Source organism: Euprymna scolopes, chromosome 3 (assembly GCF_053919585.1).
Source record: "Euprymna scolopes isolate OS-2025 chromosome 3, ASM5391958v1, whole genome shotgun sequence".
In the NCBI taxonomy this organism is placed as follows: Eukaryota; Metazoa; Mollusca; class Cephalopoda; order Sepiida; family Sepiolidae; genus Euprymna; species Euprymna scolopes.
The window spans coordinates 54,440,574-54,464,478 of NC_136484.1; the positions used below are offsets into that span (position 1 = coordinate 54,440,574).

The 23,905-nt window shown below is 36.2% G+C and overlaps 1 protein-coding gene across 1 annotated transcript in view; it reads right to left on the reverse strand.

The window, feature by feature from the left end:
- The window catches only part of LOC145255518 (microcephalin-like), a 57,282-nt gene extending 41,786 nt beyond the window's left edge, over positions 1-15,496 (reverse strand). The window contains exon 1 of the mRNA XM_080113983.1: positions 15,348-15,496. The gene's annotated coding sequence lies outside the window, so the exon portion shown is untranslated. The remainder of the gene's footprint in view (positions 1-15,347) is intronic.
- Positions 15,497-23,905: the final 8,409 nt, after the last annotated feature.

The following is a 23,905-nucleotide window of genomic DNA, read 5'->3' on the forward strand; positions in this document are numbered from 1 at the left end:
GGAAGAGTGTCACAACTGAAGAAACGCTTATTTGAAGAGAGTTAAAAAAAAAATTTTGTTTTAAAAAGATAACTGACGAAATAATAATGAATATTACAAACCTTGCGGACCAGCTCCAGACCCCAGAGGCTGCACTAAACTTTTGCCAGCAACAGAAATTGTTGGCAAAAGAGAAAAGGTGTTTACATTTTGGCCAGGATTGTGTACTTGCAAAGAGAACAAGCCTTTCCGACGGTTACGGTTGGAGGTGTAGAAGTGTAACATGTCGTCGATGGACCTCCATTAGGATTGGGACCTTCTTCTCAAAATCCTGACTAACCATCGCGTGTATAATAGAAATAATATACTTATGGGCGTTCGAGATGGCATCTACAAAAAATCTCCATCGCGAATGTGGGTTACGTTCTCGCCACACAATCGTTGATTGAAAAATTTTCCTGCGTGATATATGCAGGGATTATTTTCTGAGGAATCCCCAGCAGATTGGAGGCCCAGGCCATAACGGTAGAAATCGACGAGTTCGTTTTTAACCGCAGAAAACACAACGTCGGCAGACTTCTGACACCAGTCTGGGTTTTCGGTGGATACGACCCCGCCGAAAAGGAGGGTTTCTTGGTCACTGTAGCAAATAGAAACGCCGAAACCCTCGTTCCACTAATAAAAAAAAAAAGTCCTTGTTTCTGTCAAAAAAAAGGTACAAATAATCCTTGTTCCTGCCCCCACCCCAAGTGCTTTTTATTGCCCTTTTTTAGGCTTTTTCCATTTGACAAAGAGTTGCAAAAAAAAAAAAAAAAAAAAAAATATTAACTTTTAAGACATAGACAATGTTTTTTTACGTTAAAAATTGAAAAAAAAAAGAAAAAAAATAGTTCAGACAAAAAAAAAAAGTTTCCTATTATTTAACAATAAAAAAAACCTGTTTTATATGTATTTATTTTGAAAACAGAAAACAATTTCAAACAATAATAAAAAAAAAAAAAATGAATGGTAGGTTTTTGCTTTTTACTTATTTAATTTTTTTTATGTTTCTACAATTTCATTGTACAGTTATTTTGTTGTAGCGTTGTTTTTATTTTATCGCCAACGCTCGGTTTTATCCGGCTGTTGACGTCATGCGCCGGACAAAGCCGAGCAAATGCTGAGTTACGCCTGGTTCATTAAATGCACAAGTACCAATTTTTTTTTTAATTATTGTTAGAGATTATATAAAAATTATGTTTCATCGAAAGTTTCACATTCATGCAAGCAAGGAAATTATTAAAATCTTGCATATAAAAATTATGCGAAATTTGTAACTTAAAAAAAAAAAAGTAGAAATATTTTTGCTATTATAATTTTTTTGTGTGAAAACATTAAATAAACAATTCTTAATTTAATAGTAATATCGGTAGTTCAAGAAATTCATTTTTCTTTGAGTTATATCGAATTCATTAATACGGACTTTAGGGGCATTTTTCGTAATGTTTCTGTAAAAATTAGATAATTTTTAAAAGATTGTTATAATTTACGATACTTTATTTTGATAAAAATAAAGCAAAAATAAATTCTTGCAATTTTTTTTTTACAACAGAAAACCATAACTTTAATAAAGGTATTTTTTTGTTTAAACACAATAATACATCTCCACTAACATTTAAATAAAAATAATGGGTGCATTATATACCGTGATCATTATTTTATATATACTGAAAATTTCATTAAAATTGGTTAATTTCCTGATTTTTGGTGAATGTTAAAGGGAGGGGTCAAAAAAAAAAAAAAAAAAAAACGCATTCTGGGAGTGTCCAAATAAATAGTAATTGTCTCAGTGTGAAAGGTTTCCTATACATTGACCAAGGACCAATTACAGAACAGACACTACCCAGCCCGAAGGCCAGACGTTTTATTTATTTGTTTCCCCATGAAAGCAAATTAGACACAAGGTCGTTTTTTTAATGTGGGGGAAAACCAGCTCCCTCCAAAAGGGGGCACTCTGGCAGTATTCAAATAAATAGTAATTGTCTCAGTATGAAGGGTTTCCTCTACATTAACCAAGGACCAATTACAGAACAACATCTCTTAAATAATCAAATTTTGTCTTTTCCACCATAGTTTTCAATCATCTCATAATATTGTTAATCATCTAACTGGTAATGTCATTAACCCTTATTCTCCAGTGGCTTTTGGCCTTGGTAAGTGGTGTAACATAGTGCATATGAGTGTGTGGGGAAAGCATCAGCAGCGGCAAAGGATGGCCAGCATGTGAAGAGATTAGCAGCAGCAGCAACCGAAAAACACGCATATGCAAATTAGGAAGTGTGCGTAAGAAAAAAAAGGAGAAAATGCACCACATGGTCGAGGGAGAAACAAAGTGGGCATTGAAGAGAATGGACATGTAAAGTGAAGACGAGAAACGGCTAGCTATGGCCGGCGTGAGGTCACAGAAAGAAAGTCAACATCGAAGAAAATGGGTGTATAAAGTCAAGGACAAAAAAACGGGCACGCTGTGGCCAGCATGCCATCAGAAGGAAGGAGAAACGTATCTGGTAAAATGAACATGTGGCAGCAAGAGACTTTTTAACTGGTGCCAAAAGTAAAGGCAATAAAAACATTTTGTGAAAAAGAAAAAATGCTGATCCAGATTTTATTTATTTATTTCCAGTTTTATTTTTATGAATTACTAAAGTAAAGAGTAACGTTACAGTGGCGACTCATTAGTATATAAGTTAGAAAAGCATTTCATCCAAGGCATGAAAATTGTTAAACAAAATGTTTTTACTATAGGCTTAAATAAAAATAATGGGTTCATTATATACCGTGATCATTATTTTATATATACTGAAAATTTCATTAAAATTGGTTAATTTCCTGATTTTTTGTGAATGTTAAAGGGAGGGGTCAAAATGTTTTTGGTGAATGGTAAAGGGAGGGGTCAAAATGTTTATACATTTTAAGAATCGGCATTCATTTTGCCCATACCTAGTTTTTATATAGATGGATGAGGTTCTCGGTTGAATATATGTCTGATATATACTCGAGAGTCAAAAGAATGAAAAGAATATGTTATTGTCACAGCCCTAGTAATTATGCATAAGAGAGAAGAATAAAGAAAATATTGTTGTAGAAAAGGGATAATGATTTGATTTGGTTGTTTTACGGCATATCAATCCTTTTCAGGTTATTTAATGCCAAATCCAGTTATTTTGGAAATAGTATTCATGTTGCATCCAGTTATTTTGTTGAAGGTTTTTATTCTTCAAGATCTTTGAATCTTCAATCACTAATTTGTAGTGTTTGGTTTGGTTGTTTTACAGGGGATTTTAAAGTTTTTGTTCTCTGCCCTGCAGAACATGAATGAGTTTTGCAATGGGAGAGGGAAAAAGATTACAGTATTAGTGTTTGGTAAATTTTAAGTTAGGAAACCAGTCAGGTAGTGAGGTAGATAGAAATAGAAAAGGGAAATGGGAAGAAAGAAAAGGGGGAAAAGATGGGTTGTTGTTTTTGTTTTTGGTTTTGCAGAACATAATTAAGTTTTGCAAAAGGAAGTAGAAAAACAAAAAGCATCAATGTTAGGTGCATTTCGTCTCAGGAAGTCAATATCTTCAGACAGCCTGACCTGGTAGCACCAGCGGTTTGTAAGGATAGAACTCATGAAACAGCAGTTGGTTCAGTTGGGTTGTTAGCGTGAGAAAACAGAAAGAACACGTGATTCCCCCAACTTTTCTATCCAAAGTCTAATAACTATGGCAGTATGCAATAGAATCCTGGTTATGCTCAACATGGAGAATTCCAGTCGACTTAACCAAGCAAAAGACAACCTTTGGATATGTATGGTTAACAGCTGGTGTACTGCATCTTTTATGACAGATTGATTTATGGTCTTTTTGTCATGATGTCAAGTTTGGGGTGGCTTATACTGTTAACTAAAATAGTCCAACTTTACAATTAGACACTATTTGTAAAGTTGGTTAAGGCTGCAGCTTGCTTTATGGCTCCTTCTGAACTATTTTTGCAGACCAAACTGAATAATTGGTGTTATTTCATCTTAATGCCTTTTGCTTAGTTAAGTCGTCTGGAGTAGCGAATCAGGTCACAGTATTGTGTACCTTCATAGTTTTACCAGACCTTGAATAGCGTTGAGGAATTGCTAAAAACAAGTACAGTTTTCGCAAGTCATTAAACCAATTAGAATTAACTCTTATTCTACAACTGACAATTTCGATTTACTATCGGCGATATCAACAAATAAAAGTTGTTAAAAGACAGGCATAATAAAATGAAAATAAAAATTTATATCCAACATTAAAAAAAAAACAAGACAAAAACATTTGAAAGCATTTTCAGAATTATTAATTAACTGAAATTTATCTTTTATTATATTTTTAATTAGATTGGAATTATTTTACATCAGTTTTCCTGTTTTCAGTTCATGAAAACTTAAAATATTTCAAAGATATAAGAACAGATGTACATAAATCTAAGACAGTGGCAGAGTCGTTGGAGAGTGACCTCCAGACTATAGTGGAACGGGACCGTAGATGGATGGTAACATTTGATGCTAGTAAAACTAAGCTGCTCTCCTTTGACAATTACAAATCCAACCCCTTATATCCATGACAAATAGCGCCCTACCTGAGAATTCTACCTTCAAACTCCTCGGCCTTACATTTGCATGAAATATGAACTGGAACAAATACATAGAGGACATTGCAAAGGCTGCTGCAAAGAAGGTGGGTTCCCTCTATCGAGCTAGAAGACTACTCACACCTAAGAGTATCCTGCACTTTTACGAAACCACCATTCCCCCATGCATGAAGTATTGTTGCCACATCTGAACTGGTGCATCTACCACTAGTTTCTCCCTCTTAGATAAAGTCCAAAAAAGAGTTGTCAATCTAGTCAGTCCCACGTTGTCACCCGAGTTCCAGCTACTGTTCCATCGCCGCAATGTTGCATCACTGTGCCTGTTTTACAAATATTTTAATGGAATGTGTTCTGATGAACTTGTTTCACTTGTACCCCGTCGACATACATATCCCCAACAAACTCGCTTAGCAACAAGATCTCACCCCTTCACTGTTGATGTCCCTAAATGCCAGACAGCTTTTTATTCTAATAGTTTCTTTCCTCGAACAGCTAGACTTTGGAATTCCCTTCCTGCTGGCTGCTTCCCTAAATGTACTGATATGCAAAAGTTTAAATGTATCTTGTTAATCTTTCCTAGACATGGCCCCAAATAGTAGCCCCTTACGTTCAAGTGACGATATGCTTTGTAAGGGGTGAACATGAGGAAATATATATATACTCGGGTTTATTTATTCAAAAGTAATGGACTAATGAATTCAACGAGGTTGTTAGATAGTGCTCAATAAGAAAAAAAGAGCTGATAATACTTGTTTATTGTTATATAAACATGCTCACATCCTGCTGCTACAAATAGCCACTTGTTTCAATCAAACAACAGATATCATCAGGCAGCGACTTGACTATTCAAAAGTTCAATGAATAATTCATTATGATTATTCATTGAACTTTTGAATAGTCAAGTCGCTGCCTGATGATATCTGTTGTTTGATTGAAACAAGTGGCTATTTGTAGCAGCGGGATGTGAGCATGTTTATATAACAATAAACAAGTATTATATATATATATATATATATATATATATATATATATATATATATATATATATATATATATATATATATACTAGCAAGCCACCTGGCATTGCCTGATCGTAAAATACGCTTAAAATGATATCTTAATTTATGCAGATTTTGTATTTAATATTATAGAATCAATTCACTATTAATTATTATATTGTACCCAATATATAGTACTGATTTCAAAAGTTAAAAAAAAATATGACTTGGGTTCCATCAGCTAGAATTGAAACCAAAACAGCTCTCCAGCATTATTTGTTACCATCTGAGCTAAGTCCATAGATATAAAAACTTAAAAAATAACATTGTTAAAGATATAAATATATATTTTTTCATGTGTAGAAGTAACATGTTTAGTCGACTTACGTTTGCAAGGTTTCTTTTTTCCCCCTTTTTTATTGCATTTTCATCCCAAACAAGATACAGTGCCACTTTGATGTTGGAGGCTACTATCTGGGACATAATTTGCAGGGGTACTATGTAGGGAGTTGAGCAGCAAGATGTCTGTTTACATTATACTTGAGCTTCAGCACGTTAGTACAGTCAGGGAAGCAGGAACCCGGAAGTGAATTCTAAAATCTAGCAGTCCTAGGGAAGAAACTATTCGAGTTGAAGGCTTTCTTACATCTGGGGATTTCTACTGTGTAAGGGTGAGATTTTGCTGCTCGTCGGGTTTGTCTGGGGGTATTTACGTCGAGGGGGTACATGAGCTTGTAATTCGTTAGAGTATCTACCATTAACAGAGGGATATTTTTTCAATTTTGACCCTTTAGCAGCTATTTTTACCAGCTAAAAACTAAATCAAATTTGTTCCACAGATCTAAATCACCTTTATATCAAGTTTCAAATTGTTAGACCAAAAGTCAATAGTAATAGTAGAGACCATTCCACACACAAAGTTACTTTTATATATAAATTAAAAATAAAAAAATATTTATTGAAAAATTATTATAGCTATAAACATTGCATTATTCCAAACTTCCTGTTGGTGAAATACTCTTATGGCCATCAATTATGGCAAACCTGCTTACATGGTTTCAGCAGTAATGTACTTCCATTTAAATGTTAATTTGTGGTGGTCAAGGGGAAGAGCGCAAGCCTATAAAGCCAAGATTAGCTTTGTTGGCTGGGTTCAAGTCCCATGACTAGCAGTAATTATCACCACCTGCACCGATGATTGTATGATTCTGAATAGGTTACAAACTGTGGGCATTTTACAGTATGGACAACATAGTGAAAAAGTGATTAAAAAAATAACGATATAACAAATAAATGTCACCAAAAGCAAAATAACTCACCGTGATATTTATTAAGTCGGTTTCTTTTAAGTTTTGAGTGATTATCAATTCTCCAGATGACCATCTAATATCCGCCATTTTTTCTTGTTCTAACTTAAGACTTGACACTACTTGTGTTTCAAAGTAAATAAACGCTTTAAAATAAGTTAAAAGTTGTCATGTCAAATAGTAATCTATCCAAAAATTACGAAAAGCTATCGAGTAGAACTGCTATTGTGTTTTTACTAAAAACTTTTTAGTAAAAAAAAAAAATCTATCGCTACAATATGAAACAGTACATCAGCTATTATAGTGACCAAAAGGGAAATAAGTATGTCCCCTGTATTCGCAATCTTCAAGATGTACATATCCAGGGAAAATGCAATTTCTCCCAATTTTCTGTAAAAATTACTGGTACTCTTGCAGAATTTGATCTTGATCCTTGGGATTTTCCATCAATTATAGATCTTTTTTTTTTTTTTTTTATTCAATTTTCACCCCAAACAAGGCACAGTGCCACTTTGAAGCAGGGGGCTACTATTAGGGAATTAATTAGCGGGGTCATTATGAGGGTCGACTGGCAATCACTGGATGAAACCAAGCATTGTTCAAATGTTGAAACGCTAAATCAACATTCTTTTTTGTTTTGTTTTGTTTTTTTTGTGTAAAAAATGAAATTCTAAAATTATTTTTTGGGTGATGAGGGGTATTTTCATATTTTAATAACGGCTTTCGGAAGAAACACCCCACCTCCCATTGTTAAGAACAGCTTTTGAGATTAGGGGGTGTTTATTCCGAAAGCTCTTCTTAACATGGGGAAGTTGGGAGTGTTTATATTACACTGGGTTAGGTCGTTAGGTACCTCCAACGCGCGCCACAGCCACAGTTTTACCCCCCCTCCTATATGTAACACGATGTAAGTGTAATTTAATATTATCACCCTAACTTTTTTTACCATTTAAAAGAAGCTTCAGTAAATGTTACCTTACGCTACAACAGAACACTGAACACTCTAATTTGGTTTTTTAAAGGTATTCGAAGTCGCTGACAACGAATCTGATAATCAAACCTGTCGCAAATTTACTGTTTGCATGGTATGAACCCCTGGACCCTGGGACTATTTTGCGCCATTTCGGCCAGTGTTCAACTGCAACCTCAAGACTGAGGACTCTTCTTCCCTTAACGAAGCAATATACCAGGGAGTGAATCTCACGAGTGACCTTTTGGACTTACCTTTTGCGCAAATAATCATGTCGTATTGGCAAACATCAAGAATGCCTTCTTGATGATCCACCTGAAGCTAGAATCTGATATGAACTGATTCTGTATTTTCTTAAAAGATGGAGGTCGCCTACACCATTTTAGATACAACACTATTAGTTTTGGGTTTGCTTTTAGTCCCTTTATATTAAATTATGCCCTCTTGTACCATGCTGCTCAATATCCCATGGATAATTGTAAATATATGATGGAGAATCGGTTTTACGTAGATAATCTTGTCATGACAAGTGGTACACCAAATGAAATGTGTGGATTGTATGCTTTCTTCTGGGAATGATTCTTTCAGGGAGGCTTTTAACTGCAGTCTTGCAATTCAAACCATGTAGAGATTCAAAATAAAATGGAAGAGCATGGTACACTAATCATGGTAATCATTGGGAAAAGGTGCTTGGATATTGATACTGTCCTCTCTCGGACACACTTCGTGTGGCTCCTGTTAAATACAATCCTTGTGCTTCTACAAAGAGACAGATTCTTGGGGAGACAGAGTCTATGACTCCTTGTCATTGAAACTACTAGTTTCATTACTCGGCCGTATTTTGTTAAGCAAGCGTTGGGAAAAGGGATTTGAATGGGATGAATCGGTTCCTACCTTCATCAGAAAGGCATTCAGTGAGAATGAGGCAGGCGAATTTTTTCCCTTCTGCAATGCATCTCCAGAGGTCTATGGTTTCACTGTATATGTGGTGCAAAATTGCAGATCTTGTTTGGTGTTTGCAAAGGCTAGGTGGCTCCCTTGAAAAAGAAAATGCTGCTTACCCTGGAACTTACAGCTGCTGTGTTTTTGGCTCTTAGATGCTTTCCCACTATTTTAGGGAACCCTTGGAAGATTCACCACAGTGTCGAAGGTGGTCCTCTTTTGGCTTATCTTTGGGACCATCGTAAGCGAGAATCTGTTTGCCCAGAATAGACTAAAGTACATCCAGCAGATGAGTGTTAAGCTGAGATCCACGCAAGGCTTGTTTCCCTCATTTCGGTATGTTCAACAGCCAAAAACCTTGCTGATTTAATCACAAGAGGGATGACTTTGGAAAGGTTCAAAACCTGCTTTCAATTCTGGTGCTATGGTCTGGATTGGTTGAGTAGCAACACCACTCCATGGGCTACACAGAAGTTGCCTTACCTCAGCCAACACAACCAATCCTTCTTGGAATGCAGCTGTCCTCCATGAGGAGTAATCGACAATTCTTCTCCTGAAAAGATTCTCGTCCTTTACAAAGCTCTTGAGTGACGTTCTTGGTCCTCAAGTTCATCCATTAGTTGCGTCGATTGGAAGTCGATAGTGAAAAGCTGGCAACCATTCTACTCTTGAAGACAATGCAATGGCAAGTATATGCTGAGGAACTAGATTTCCAGCTAGATCCCTTGGGCAAGACTGTTCCCAGGTTGGTGTGGGGCCATGACTTGTCCATTGATAGTGAAGGACTAATCAGGTCAGATGGCAGAATTAGTAAATCTCTCCACTTTAGCATGGAGGTTAAGCACCCAGTTCTGTTAGCAAAAAAAAAAATCACATAATAACCATGCTTACAATAATGGATGCACATGTTAGGTGCCAACATTTAGGAATTGTATCCACCATGGCCAAATTAAGAAGTCTTAGTTATTGGGTGTCCAAAGATAGACTAGCGGTGAAAACTGTCCTGGCTTCATGTGCTCTGCGCACGGAAGTATAATATTAGACAGGTCTTGCCTCCCAATGTGGCCAACTTACCTGCTTCTGGGAGGTGCTTGGTTATTTAAAAGGTTAATGTTGAGCCATAACTACCATTACCAACAGCAGTTTGGCTCCTGTTCGATCAAGTTCTACCCCATTCCACTTTTCTCACCCTGCATTGGAGGTGTCTGGGAGAGGAGTATCCAGACAAGAATTGTCTTTACAAAGTGGTTGGTAGAGGTGAAATGAATTATTTCACCTTACTAACCATTGTATCTGATTTATAATGAGCTATTAGCAACTGCCCTCTAACTTATCGAGAATCAGCAGAGATGGAGTTAGAGGCTGTAACTCCCAACAGGTTTTTGCAGCCTAATGAGAATCCTGGGCTGCTCTTGAATCTGAATAATGAGAATTTTGCCTCACACCTCACTCCCAGCCGAGAAAAACTTCTCAAAACCATGCAGGTTCAAAACCAGTTTCTGGAGAAATTCCAAACTCTATGGTAATGGTATAATGAATACCTGTTGAGCCTCAGAGAGAAACCTCAGGGCCGTGCTAAAGTGGCATTCCAAAACAGACTGAAGGTTGGAGATGTGGTATTGGTCAAGATTCCTCTTAAGCCTTTTAAATCATCTTGGAGATGTTTTACGGAGAGGATGGTGTAGTCAGGTCAGCAAGGGTTAAGCAAGGTGGGAATGCAGTGCATATTCACTCGCTAAAGAACCTATTTCCTCTTGAGTTATCCTTAAGCAGAAAGGATTAAGCTCAATCCATACCTGCATCGGTTGATGGGCCTGCTGAGGAGCTTGGTGCTATACCTCTTCAATCGACTTCTTCCAATGAAGAAGTCATTTGACTTTGTCCCATATGCAACTCCCCGCAGAGTGACCAGAACATGACTGGTTGTGACAACTGGTGTCACCAGGTGTGTGGGGATTGAAACTCCGCCCCCTGAAGGACAAATGTGGTATTGCCCGGATTGTGCACCACAGAAACGGTGGTGAGGCAGGCCTAACCTCTTCCAAGAATAGTTAGGGGCAAATACAAAAAAAAAATAAACTAAAAATATACTAACATGTTAACTGCTTTAAGTGCATGCCCTTATATTTTTGTTTTCCTTTATTTTGTTTTTCTCCTTTATTTGGGGATTGTGTGAAGAAAAGGATTAATGATTGGTCAAAAGAGAAGGAGATCTATGTGCAATTACCTCGCTTACTAACAAAACAGATATTGTTTACCTTATCAGCAGCTTTAAAGTTGTTTTAAGCAGATCGTTATTTTCATGGCAAGTGCTCATTTGACCTCCAATCTATGGTCCCCCCTCGCCAAATTTTCATGAGAAACACTCATCTAGCTGAAAATATTATCAATAATTTTTCCCACTCTTTATCTGTGCCTAAACCTAATCGTAGATTCCATGAACAAAGTTTTTTTCTTAGAACTGCACACCTGTGGAACTCTCTTCCTTTTGCCTGCTTTCCAGCTGGTTGTCTTCAAGTTCAACGTAAACAAGTTCTTGATGAGCCGTTTCCCTTAAGTAATCCAATTTACCAAATTTCCACTACCAACAACTATTACATTGTCACATTGACACTAATTAACCCTTATCCTCGAGTAGCCTCCGGGCCTTGATAAGTGGGGACTCCTTTGTAAAAAAAATTTTTTAAAAATCATGTGATGGTTAATCACATGACCCATCACTTATAAAGAGGAGGTAATCTCACTCCCTTAGTTTTCTTTTTTTCTTTTATACAAGTGTTTTCTGATTGCCGGGAAGTTACTTCTGAATGTATTACTTTGCCTGGCGAGACACTATGTTAACTCACTGTCACGTCAACCTAAGCTAGATGAACATTGCTTCCTTTTCTCGACTGAGCAGCCATTAATTCTTTTGTTTTTGGAAAAATTTTTTTTTTTTTTTAACAAGGTGGTCACCACTTATCAAAGCCCAGAAGCCACTCAGGGATAAGAGTTATTGTAAGTACAGTACGTTAGTGTGGAGATTTAATAAAGTGTCTACGTAAGGGGGTGGTTCATCAGGAATTTGCTTACGTTGAACTTGAAGACATCCAGGTTGTAGTCAGGAGGGAAACAGGCAGACGGAACAGAGTTCCACAGGCGTGCAGTTCTAAGAAAGAAGCTTTGTTCATAGAATCTACATTTTCATTTAGGCACAGATAAGGAGTGGGGAAAATTATTGACGGTGGTTTCAGCTAGACGGGTGTTTTTCGTAAAAGATTGGCGAGGGTGGGACCAGAGATTGGAGTTCAAACGAGCACCTGCCATGGAAATAACGATAAAACAAAGATAGGCTTGCAACGTCTCTTCTGTGGGAGAGAGGTTGCAGCGAAGAGAAAAGGGCATCCCCCACTAAGCCACGAAATCTATTTTGTACTCTGTCAAGGCAGGATAGGCTGTTTTTAGCAGCTCCTGCCCAGATATGGCAACAGTATTCCATCCTTGGACGTACTTGGCTTTTATATAGATAGAGAATTGCATCAGTAGTGAGATATCTTCTGGAGCGGTAGAAGGATCCCCCATCTTTCCAACGACCTTGGCAACAGACTTGATGTACGTGTTCCATTTCAGATCAGTAGTGAAGGTCAAGCCCAGAAGCTAGTCAAAACATGGGGCTTCTCCTAGACGAGAGCTATCCATTTCAATTAATGCCAGATGGGGATCAGAGCGTTGATGATGTAAAGATAGATAAAGTATGTGTTTAGGGAGATCATTGATGTAGATCAGGAAGAGAGTTGGGCCCAGGATGGACTCTTGAGGGACTCCAGCATTAATACTGCAGGCCTCTGATTTTTGTCCATCAGCCACTACTCTTATGAGCCTATCAGAGAGAAACTATTTAATGATAGAGAGAACATTTCCAGTTATACCCTAGCTGGAAATCTTGTGAAGTAGGCCTTTATGCCATACTTTGTCGAAGACCTTTTATATGTCAAGAGCAATTGCCCTAGAAAGGAAGCCTTTGTCAAGCGATTCACTAATCCTATGAGATATAACTGTTAGCACATCTGCTGTAGATCTTGCAGAACGGAAACCATATTGCGTGTCACTAAGAAGGTTATTTCTACTGAGGTGGTTGACTATTTTTCTATTTAATATGGATTCCAGCAACTTACTCATGACACACAGGAGACTTATTGGTCTGTACTGAGAGGGAGATGACTTATCACCAGAGTTCTTAAATACAGGGCATACTGATGAGGTTTTCCAGGGTGTTGGAAAGCACTTCTTAAGGCTAAGCTTAAACAGTTTCGTAAGTATGGGAGCAAGTTCTGGTTGAACCTTTTTTTAACACTATAATTGGGATTAATTCTAATTATAATTTCACAGTATATAATAGTCAAAATCCTCCCTCTTTACATTTAAGAATGGTTTTCTAAATAATGTTATTTTGGCATAGTTCGTATTCTGCATAAGTATCGAAAGCCATTCTTAACATGGTGAGGTGACGGGGGGGGCTTGTTAACTAATTTGTATCTTTACCTGACAATTTAATAAACAAATGGTACTTGTGCATCTATGTTACCACGTTAAAATATTTAGAAAGCCATTCTTAACACGGGGAGGGGGAGGATGTTTTGTAATTATTCTGTACTTTCATCTAACAATTTAATAGCAAATATCGCAAAAAAATGGAATTTAATTTTAAAATTCCATTAACAAAAATGGTGCGGTAACATAGATGCATAAGCACCAAACAAATTAATACGTAAAAATTAGTACAAAACTAGGCAAGTCACAAGAGAAAGAGATCCAAAAGAAGGCCTTTATATCAGGAACTGAATTTGATTGGGCACCGTTTGTTGTAGACTTGAAGTCGAGCGGTCTTCTGGTTTATCACGAAGGTGTAATATAATTATTAACAGCGAAAAATAGGAAGAGGGACAAAAATATATTTTTAATAAATAACTTGGCGTTCGTCAACTTCCATTTGCGTTTGTTTATGTCAGCTGTTATTTTTGGGCTTGGCGATGAATGGCCTGGAAAAGTTACTTTAAATTAAATGTTTACCAGTTTTAAAATGTGCAAACAAACCTGATTGTTGTTTTGTTTTTTGGGGTTTGTATTACAAGATAAGTTACTTTTCTACCTAACTGGATATATTTTTCGTGTTTTTATTCAATGTAACATGTTTATTCAGCTGGAAAAGCATACAGTGTTTACCGATATATTGGAAAATTCAAAATTATCGGTACTAGTGCACTTATTGATCCGTGCTGAAATAATAAAGTATAATACGTGGTTTAATAATGATTATTTATAATATACCGGGTTTGTATTTCAGATTCAAAAAGTTGTCAAAAAGCAAATATCTAACAATATCTAATATATGTTACTGTGATATATTCGGTGTGTTTTAACAGTATTTTGTATAATTTTTTGTTTTAACTTATTTTCCCAAACTTACCGTCGGGCGCCATTTGTAATTTTCCAATACATCGGTATAAACACTATGTATACTGTTAGAAATTCGCTCAATATATATTACCGTGACATAGGTTGACATATATTCGGCGTTTTTTTTTAATAGTATTTTGTCTAGTTTATTATTTATAACACCTTTTCTCGAACTTACCGTGTGTAAGAGAGAGTTGGCCGCCATTTTGAATTGTCTAATGCATCGGTAAACACTGCATGTTTTTCGAGCTGAATAAATATGTTAGATTGAATAAAAACACAAAAAATATATCCAGTTTGGTAGAAAAGTAACTTATCTTGCCTTTGATAACATTTGTTATATATTTGTTTTTTTGACAACTTTTTCGAATCTATGTGTACAGTAATACAAACCCAAAGTAACTTCTTGCCTTTCATAACATATATTTGCTATATATTTGTTTTTGACAACTTTTTCGAATCTGTGTATAGTAATACAAACCATAACGTTATTATTTACAAAGCCATTCTTAACATGGGGACGGGAAGGTGTTGTGTACCTATTCTGTACTTTCACCTAACGATTTCATAAAAACAGATCTCGTAAAACTTTAATTAAACTTGAAAATGCTATTTAAAAAATAGCGCGGATCAATAAGTGCACTGCACTAGCACCCTTATTTTAAAGTTTATTTAATTCGAAACAAATAGTGCCGAGCTGTTAAGTTAGAACAACAAAATTGCGGACATGAGACGGTCATCTTTGAAGTCTCGATAATCCTACAAAAACTCGAAAATTAAACAAAATGCTGAAAGGAAAACACAAATAAAATGTCACTGTTTGTCTTCTATACTAATAAATACCCAGTTTTGTAATATATACTCATAAAAAATAAAATTGCGTTTTTAGTAAATAATTAATCATGTTTTCTTCGATTCATTCGTGATCATAAGTTCTTGTCATATTCGGATAAAAAAAATATATCCATTATTCAAATTAGCCGTACGTTCGGATGTTTTTTATTCTCAAGAACATGTTTTCTTTTTAATTGTCACAAAAAAGTAACAAATCATAATAACTAAAGTACTTACAGATTCCTTGAGTAAAATGGAAATTCCAAAAATAATCTATTACTACTCTCAATAGGTCAGTAGTAATAATAAAAAACTTTTCTATTTTTTGTAACACGGTTAAAACTTTTTTAAAAAGTCCGCCATTACTACACAGGTATGAACGAGATTTCAACGAGATTTGTTTTAAACTCTCGTCGTGGTCACGTTAGTTATTAGGCGTTCCCATTTACTTGCCTCTCCACGAGGGCAATAGTAGACATAAGGCCGGTTTTTAATGTGGGGAGATCCAGCTCCCAAAAAAGGGCACTCTGAATAGGAACATAGGAAAATTTTTATATTAGGTTCACTTCCACAATTTTCTTTAAAATGACTACTTGTAAAGGTTTTCGACTATGCTGAATATGAAAATCTCATTTAAATTTTGCAGAGACAAGTAGTTATCGAGATATAAAGACCTGTACTATGGCCGCAAGATAATCGCAGTGTATAATACAGGTCTTTATATCTTGATGACTACTAGTGTCTGCAAAATTTAAATGTCCTTTAAAAGTAGTCATTTTACAGAAAATTGTGGAGGTGGACCTAATGTAAAAAACAATATTAGAACAAAATTAAAAATTGCCTTAGTCATGAAAGATTTCTCCTTCACTGACCGAGGAAAGAAAGGGTGAAGCGTAGTATCAAAATAGATACTACACTTTGCTGTTATTTATATAGTTTATTTGGTTGAAAAATTTACAATTACAGTTTAAACAATAAAAGAAAAAATTCACAAACAAAAAATTTAGGCATGAAGCCCTATAAGAAATTTGTTGGAGATGGGAAGGGTGCAGTGTCTTTGTGATTTGTCTACAAAACTTTGGAGATTATTCTTGACTGGCCCCATTTACCACAATACCACATTCACTCTGTGGAGTTAAGCCTACATTTTGGTCTTAGCCAAAAGGCCCAAAACGTGCAATGTTGCAACTGTGTGTGACTATTTGTTTCTTGGCGTTCAAACGTAGTATCTGTTCTGATGCTTCATCTTTTCTGTCCTCGGTCAGTGGAGGAGAAATCCTTCATGACTGACGCAATTTTTATTTTGTTCCTATCCAGAGTGCCCCTTTTTGGGGAGCTCTATTTTCCCCACATTAAAAATCGACTTTGTGTCTAACTCTGCCCTTGTGGGGAGGCAAGTAAATAGGAGCATCATCCATCTGCGCGAGCCTTTTCTAGTCTCACACAAAAACATGCGTTCACATTTCAAGCTATATTACTTGTCATATACATACGCGCACACAAACATACACGCTCACATCCACACACGTACATATATTCACGTTCGCGTACATACACTCACATTCACGTGTATACACACACACACACGCTAACGTACGCACATACATGCACGCATGGACAACGTCACTTCCTCTTTCAAAGGAAATCCACACATGCGCAAAAGACCACCGGAAACACCTATAAAAGAAAGAGCAATAAGCGGTTTCTCCCTTTTCAGACCAGCCTCCCAGCTGGACGGTTTACGGACCGACAGCGTGCTTTTCGGCATGCGCGTACCTCACACCACTTGCTACTATGTGGGACAAAAAGCTAACAAACAGTACGTACACTTTATACGCTTTCTATCTCCATAACCTGGATTGACTTTCTCACTCTATCTCCCCTTCGGTCTTGGTCCATGCCCCTTCGGTCTTGGTCCATCAACAGACATGTGCGTGACTCTCTACTGAGCTTAGCCCTCTCTTTCTACAGGCTGGCTTGCCACTTCGCGTTTCTTTATTGCATTCCCCTTTCCTTCCACGCGCGTAGTCAACGGCTGAATGAACACGTGTACACCTAAGACTTTCATTTCTCAACAGAAAATAAACGACATGTTTATTTTATTTCAGCATTTGAGTTCTTTGTTTCCTTCATTCAATTCGTTTCATTATTTTCTTTTGTAACAGGATTAGGATTTATAACACATCTCAAATCATGTGATATTTGGAATGGCAGTGCTTGTTCAAATTGGCACTTATGGTGGTAATTAAAAGTAAAGAAAATACAGAAAAGACTGTATAAAGTACAACGTACATATTCCAAAAATTACGTACATTAATCAAGTATATTTTTTTATTCAAGAAATCAAATTTTACAACTAATCGAGTCATAGTGTTTTCATCAGGCAATATGAAATTCGATAAAATTAATAAAGGGGACACAACTCAAATCAAAGTGTTGAGGTCAAAAATCAGCCTTATGTTTAATACAGCTTAGTAGTAAAATCGCTAAAAATCGTAAATTTTGATTTTCATAGTTTAAAAAAAAAAAAACTCCTTGATCGATTTACATAATTTTTTTTAATACATCTTCCGGTTAAATCCATAGTTTCCGTTCCCAAAGTTAAGATGCTGGAAGTGGACTCTGTTTAGCTAAATATGGAACGAAAGTTACTAAGCATGAAATGAAATATGCAACCATATGGAAACACTTCTTGTTTTATCGTGAAACAATAAAAAATAATAATTATAAACTTTTAATAAATAATAATTATAAACATTTCTATAAAAAAAAAATGTAATATCTAAAATTAAAATATATTCATGTGAAAATAGTTTGTAGCAACTGCTATATACGGCCGGAACAAATCTTCAGCAGAGACATTTCATAGCAATCACGATTTTCAACACGTATGTGTATGAAGTACACGCAAGCTCACAATAACGCAATTTGCCCATCCGCACACATGTGATAAAGGAACTACGTTACACTTTACGTGCAGTGACATAAGAAATAGTCTGGAATGTTCTAGAACACTGGTATATAAGCTTTTAGCCGCGAAAATCAAACCAGCTTCTCTTCAGATTTCTCCAGCTCCAATGCATGCTGGACGTTAAATTATGTAACAAGACTTTCCGCGTTTTACGACTTTTAAATTCTCAACATGAAAAAAATATCATATCTAACGAGATTTATTCTTTTATGGCAACCCTGTTATTTTGAACATGTTACTTAAGCAATTAATGATTTTCTTTTCCCTCCAGGAAATAACCATGAGTGTTTTTTTTTTGTTCATGAAAATCTGTAATCATAAACTTTCTACCTTTCTTACAGGACACTTATTAGCAAATACTGTCTAATGGACATTTGTGGCAAAATCCCTTAACGTTAGAATGATTTGAATTACTGTTTTTTAAACAGGTTAATAAATGTTATTTCATCCTAATACAGCGATCTGGGGTCGTTTGTCGAATGTCGTTATTTTTCTGAAATTATTCACACCTTTTTAATTTATATGGATGCGGTGTTGGAATTTTGGGGTAGTTATCAAAATTTGACTTTTAAAAAAAAGAGAGAAAAAGGAAAATAGCAATGCAACAGCAAAGAAATGGGAAAGAAAGAACAAATACAAGACCCTGAATTAAGGTTCAAAAGGTCCAAAGTTTATTCGGGAGAAATGAGTGGCGGATTGCTTTTTGCTTCCCAAAAAGCAATGGTAAAAATTACCACATTCACAAAATCAAGAAAATATAATATAGAGAGCAAATATTCAAATGACCATTAAAATAAATAATACAAAAATGATATACAATTTCACAATGAAATCTCGAAATTAGAAAAAGGGGGAGAAATGTTTTTGTTTCCTTAAAAATCAATAAGAAAGGGCTTACTTGAAAAAAGGTCTGAAAGTGAAACAAAAAACATGAAAGTGTTCTCAAAGTTCATTTAAGGTTTTTTTTTTTTCTCTGTCCTTTTATCATCCATTCTCCAAAAAAAAAAAAAAAACCTTCAAAAGATTTAAAAGTTGGGCTCTTTCTCACCCAAAGAATGGAGAGTCCGAATAAAATTCCTTTTCTCAGAAAAGGTTTTAAGCTTCTTCTTCTTCTTTCTTGAATTAAAATTCCGTTTTTCTGAAAAGGGTGTCAGGTTTTTTCTCCATCCGTAAACCTTTCCTCGAAAGGAGGATGAAGAAATAAAATTAATGTTGATGAGTCTCCCTGTCAGCAACTTGGAAAAGGGAGAAATAAAAATGTTGACAGGCTCTGTCCACACTTTTCCTTTTCAATGAATGATGTATTTCAGAACACCAATTTCAAACCACTCCAATAAGGGCTCTCTACCCTTGATAAAGTAGTTGCATTAATTTACATCATATGGTCTCTCCAACATGACGGAATCCCGGAAAACGAGTCTTGCTCAGAAGAAATCCTTTCTGGAACTGATTCAAAGGACATGCAAAAAAAGGGATTTCTGGGACTGTTTCCAGAACAGCCAATCACTAACAAACTTTTTCTACTTTTCAAAGATCAACACACGGCAACTATCTGCGAGCGAAAGAGAGAGAGAGAAAGAGAGAGAGAGATGACCGCAAGGATTTAAAAGACAAAAAGGAGGGTGAGAGAGAGAGAGAGAGAGAGAACGAATGATGATGCATGCATGCACACACACACACACACACACACACACACACAATAGCCAACTGAAAGACTCTTCAGTTCATATGACTGCTGGACGAAACGGGGCCAAGAGAGAAAGGAAGGGTAACATGAAAGCTACAGGCTAACCAAGATTGCTAACCTCCCACCTCCCTTTGTACTGCTGAAAGCGACTATGCCGATGAAAAATAAAATTCCAACAGTGGTGTGACTCCATAGAACGCATCTGTAAATCAGAGATCTAGTTAAATTTATCTTTAACAATCCCAGTGACACTCTACCACTTTTGGCTTATAGATATCCCTGCACCTGCAACCTTGATCTCTAAAAACAATGGATTCCGATTATGAATTGGTGAACACTGACTCACCAGCCAATATCCTACAAGTTTATTTTAAAAAGGTAATTAAAACTTTCATAGTTTACATTTCTGTAAATAATTTTTTAAATATCTAAAATATATTCAAATAAAAATTCTCATTCTTTTTCTTATTGTTTCGTGATAACACAAGTGTTAAAAAAAAATTATTACAGAAATGTAAAAATAGTTTATTATTTTTTATTTTTCATGATAGCACAAGAAGTGTACAAACTAAAATATTTTTTAAATAAATTATTTCCATTTCGTTTCATGCTTAGTGAATTCCGTGTCATATTTTACAGAAATGATAAAATTATCTCCTTAGAAAAGATGAAATGATTCTATTTCCGTTTGATGAAAACCAGTTTTCTTTCATTGTTGTAGATCATCTACTAGTTGGCCAGTTATGTTTGGTAACTGAATTTTTGGATTTAACTTATCTTCTTCTACAATGAATACGTACATCACAAACTTTTCTGCATTTTCTTTACTTTAATTGCCACCATGTGTCAATTTGAATAAGCACCGGGATAGTTATGAATTGGATATATATATATATATATATATATATATATATATATATATATACTAGCAAAAGTACCCATCGTTGACTGGGTTCAAAAACAGCCTACAGAAAATGGACTCTGATTTATGAAAGTATGATAGGTTATGAAAAGGAAGGGTTGTAAAGATTTAGCTTCGAATTTGGAGGTATCAAAACCAAAGTAAAATATGATGAAAGTAAAAATAAAATAGATAAACCTCATAATTTATTATACCATATCTGTTCACATGGAAACACTTATCACAATATTCTGTGGATCTATATTAAAAAACCTTGTTAAACTTTGTGACATATTTCCATTCTATGGAGGTCAGGCGCGAACGAACACCCCATAATTTTATTATACCATATTTCTTCAAACTGAAACATAATTATCAAAGTATGCTTACGCAGATAGATATGAAAAGTCTTTATTTTTTATTTATTTATTTTTTTTTTACACAGTGGTCACCACTTATCAAGGCCCGGAAGCCACTCAGGGATAAGGGTTATTGCAAGTACATTACGTTAGTGTGGAGATTTGATGAAGGGGGCGGGTCATTAGGAATTTGTTAACGTTGGACTTGAAGACATCCAAGTTGTAGTCAGGTGGGAAGCAGGCAGACGGAAGAGAGTTCCACAGGCGTGCAGTTCTAAGAAAGAAGCTTTATTCATGGAATCCACGTTTTGATTTAGGCACAGATAAAGAGTGGGGGAAGTTTTTCACAGTGGATTCAGCTAGACGGGTGTTTTTCGTGAAAGATTGGCGAGGGGGGACCAGAGATTGGAGTTCAGATGAGCACCTGCCATGGAAATAACGATAAAACAAGGATATGCTCGCAACGTCTCTTCTGTGGGAGAGAGATTGCAGGGTAGAGAAAAGGGCATCCCCCACTAAGCCACGAAGTCTATTTTGTACTCTGTCAAGGCAGGATAGGCTGTTTTTAGCAGCTCCTGCCCAGATATGGCAGCAGTATTCCATCCTTGAACGTACTTGGCTTTTATATAGATAGAGAATTGCATCAGTAGTGAGATATCTTCTGGAGCGGTAGAAGGATCCCACCATCTTTCCAGCGACCTTGGCAACAGATTTGATGTACGTGCTCCATTTCAGATCAGGAGTAAAGGTCAAACCCAGAAGCTTGTCAAAACACGGGGCCTCTCCCAGACGAGAGCCATCCATCCCAATTGATGCCAGATGGGGATCAGAGCGTTGATGATGTAAGGATAGGAGTTTGGTTTTAGGTGCATTAAAGGTAACCAGCCATGTCTTCCCCCACTGAACCACGCGCTCGAGATCAGAGGAGAGAGAATCAGAGAGAATTTTGTATATTTACAGCCTTTGATGTGTTGCCGTAGATGGTCATGTCATCAGCATAGATGTCAATGAATGATTTAAGTATGTGTTTTGGGAGGTCATTGATGTAGATCAGGAAGAGAGTTGGGCCCAGGATGGACACCTGAGGGACTCCAGCATTAATACTGCAGGCATCCGATTTTTGTCCATCGACCACTACTCTTATGAGCCTATCGGAGAGAAATGATTTAATGATTGAGAAAACATTTCCAGTTATACTGTAGCTGGAAATCTTGTGAAGTAGACCCCTATGCCATACCTTGTCGAAGGCCTTTGATATGTCAAGAGCAATTGCCCTAGAAAGGAAGCCTTTGTCAAGATTAAAGTTTGTGCCTATTTCCATTCTATGGAGGCCAGGCGCGAACGTTTCTTTTTAATTTTTTATTTCCATACTTTGTGGACCAGGCGCAAACGCAGACCCACAATTTTAATGAACCACCGTTTTGCCAGATCAAACATACCCATTCCTGTGTCTCGATACATCTATCATTATATGTAATCAGTTTTTTAAAATAGTCAACCATATAGGAGCCTATTCGTGACACACACACACACACACAGACATTCAGCTTTATATCATATATATATTTACTACCGGGACCTGTGGAAATTCCATATGGGACTGATTCATATGTAGTATATTGATGTTGGCATTCTGTAGAAATTCAGTGTAAATGGAGACGCTCTGATGTTATTGTAGCTGCTTTCTTAAAACTTGTTCGAACATGTTTTCCTCACATATACACACCCACATGTACGCACGCACATACGCACACACATGCACGCATATACACATCTTCATACACTCACATTCACGCGCATACACACGCATACACACACACACACTAACGTACACACATGTACGCACACATACGTGTACAAGTACGCACACATGCAAAACGTCACTTCCCCTGAAAGGAATTCTAGACATGCGCAGTCAGAACACTCACCCTAATATAAAAGTCCACAACACCATTCAATTTCCTCTTTTCTTCCCTTTTTGCCTGGGTTCATCAACCAGGCAAGTTCGGCGTCCATAGCTCATCAACCAGGCAAGTTTGGCATCCATAGACTTTTCCATGTGGACGACTGCTATCATGAACGCACAGTTTTGCTGAGGCAAACACTCCATTTCTCTTTCCCTTTCTACGTGCAGGACGGCTATTTCTCGTCCTCGACTTCATTCCTTTCTTTTCTACGCATGTAGCCGTCAATGCCTGAATGAACACGTGTTTCACCTAAACCATTTTTATTTTCGACAGAAAATAAACCACATGTTTATTTTATCCAGCAATTGAGTTTTTGTTTCCTTCATTCCATTCGTTTCATTATTTTCTTTTGTAGCGAGTTAGGATATTTATATCCTGGTCCGCAACAAACTGCAAAAGTATTTATCCCAGCTAGCAGGGACGCTTGGCATAGCCAGGTTGTAAAATACACTTAAATATGACATTTGAATTCTTGCAGATTTTTAATATATTATTATAGAGTTAATGTTCTATCGAATTTTATATATTATAAAGTTGTGATTTCAAAAATAAAAAATATATCTATATGACTTGGGTTCATCAGCTTGAATCGAAACTGAATTCCAAACATATATATATATATATATATATATATATATATATATATATATATATATATGTGTCATCCACATACAGTACTGTTTTGCTGTTTCACCGTGTGGCTAAACAAGCAACTACCTCAAACTAGGATCGAAACCTGATCGCCTAAATGACAGTCGGAATGTCTAACTATTGCGCTATGTGGCTGCTGCTATGCAGGCTGTGAATTAACAATGTTTTGACATCGTCCAAAGTACCTAAACTCAATTTGTTTACACAAAGAGCATCGCTTCATATGCTAATAGTAGTTTGTATATCACTTTCCAAATGC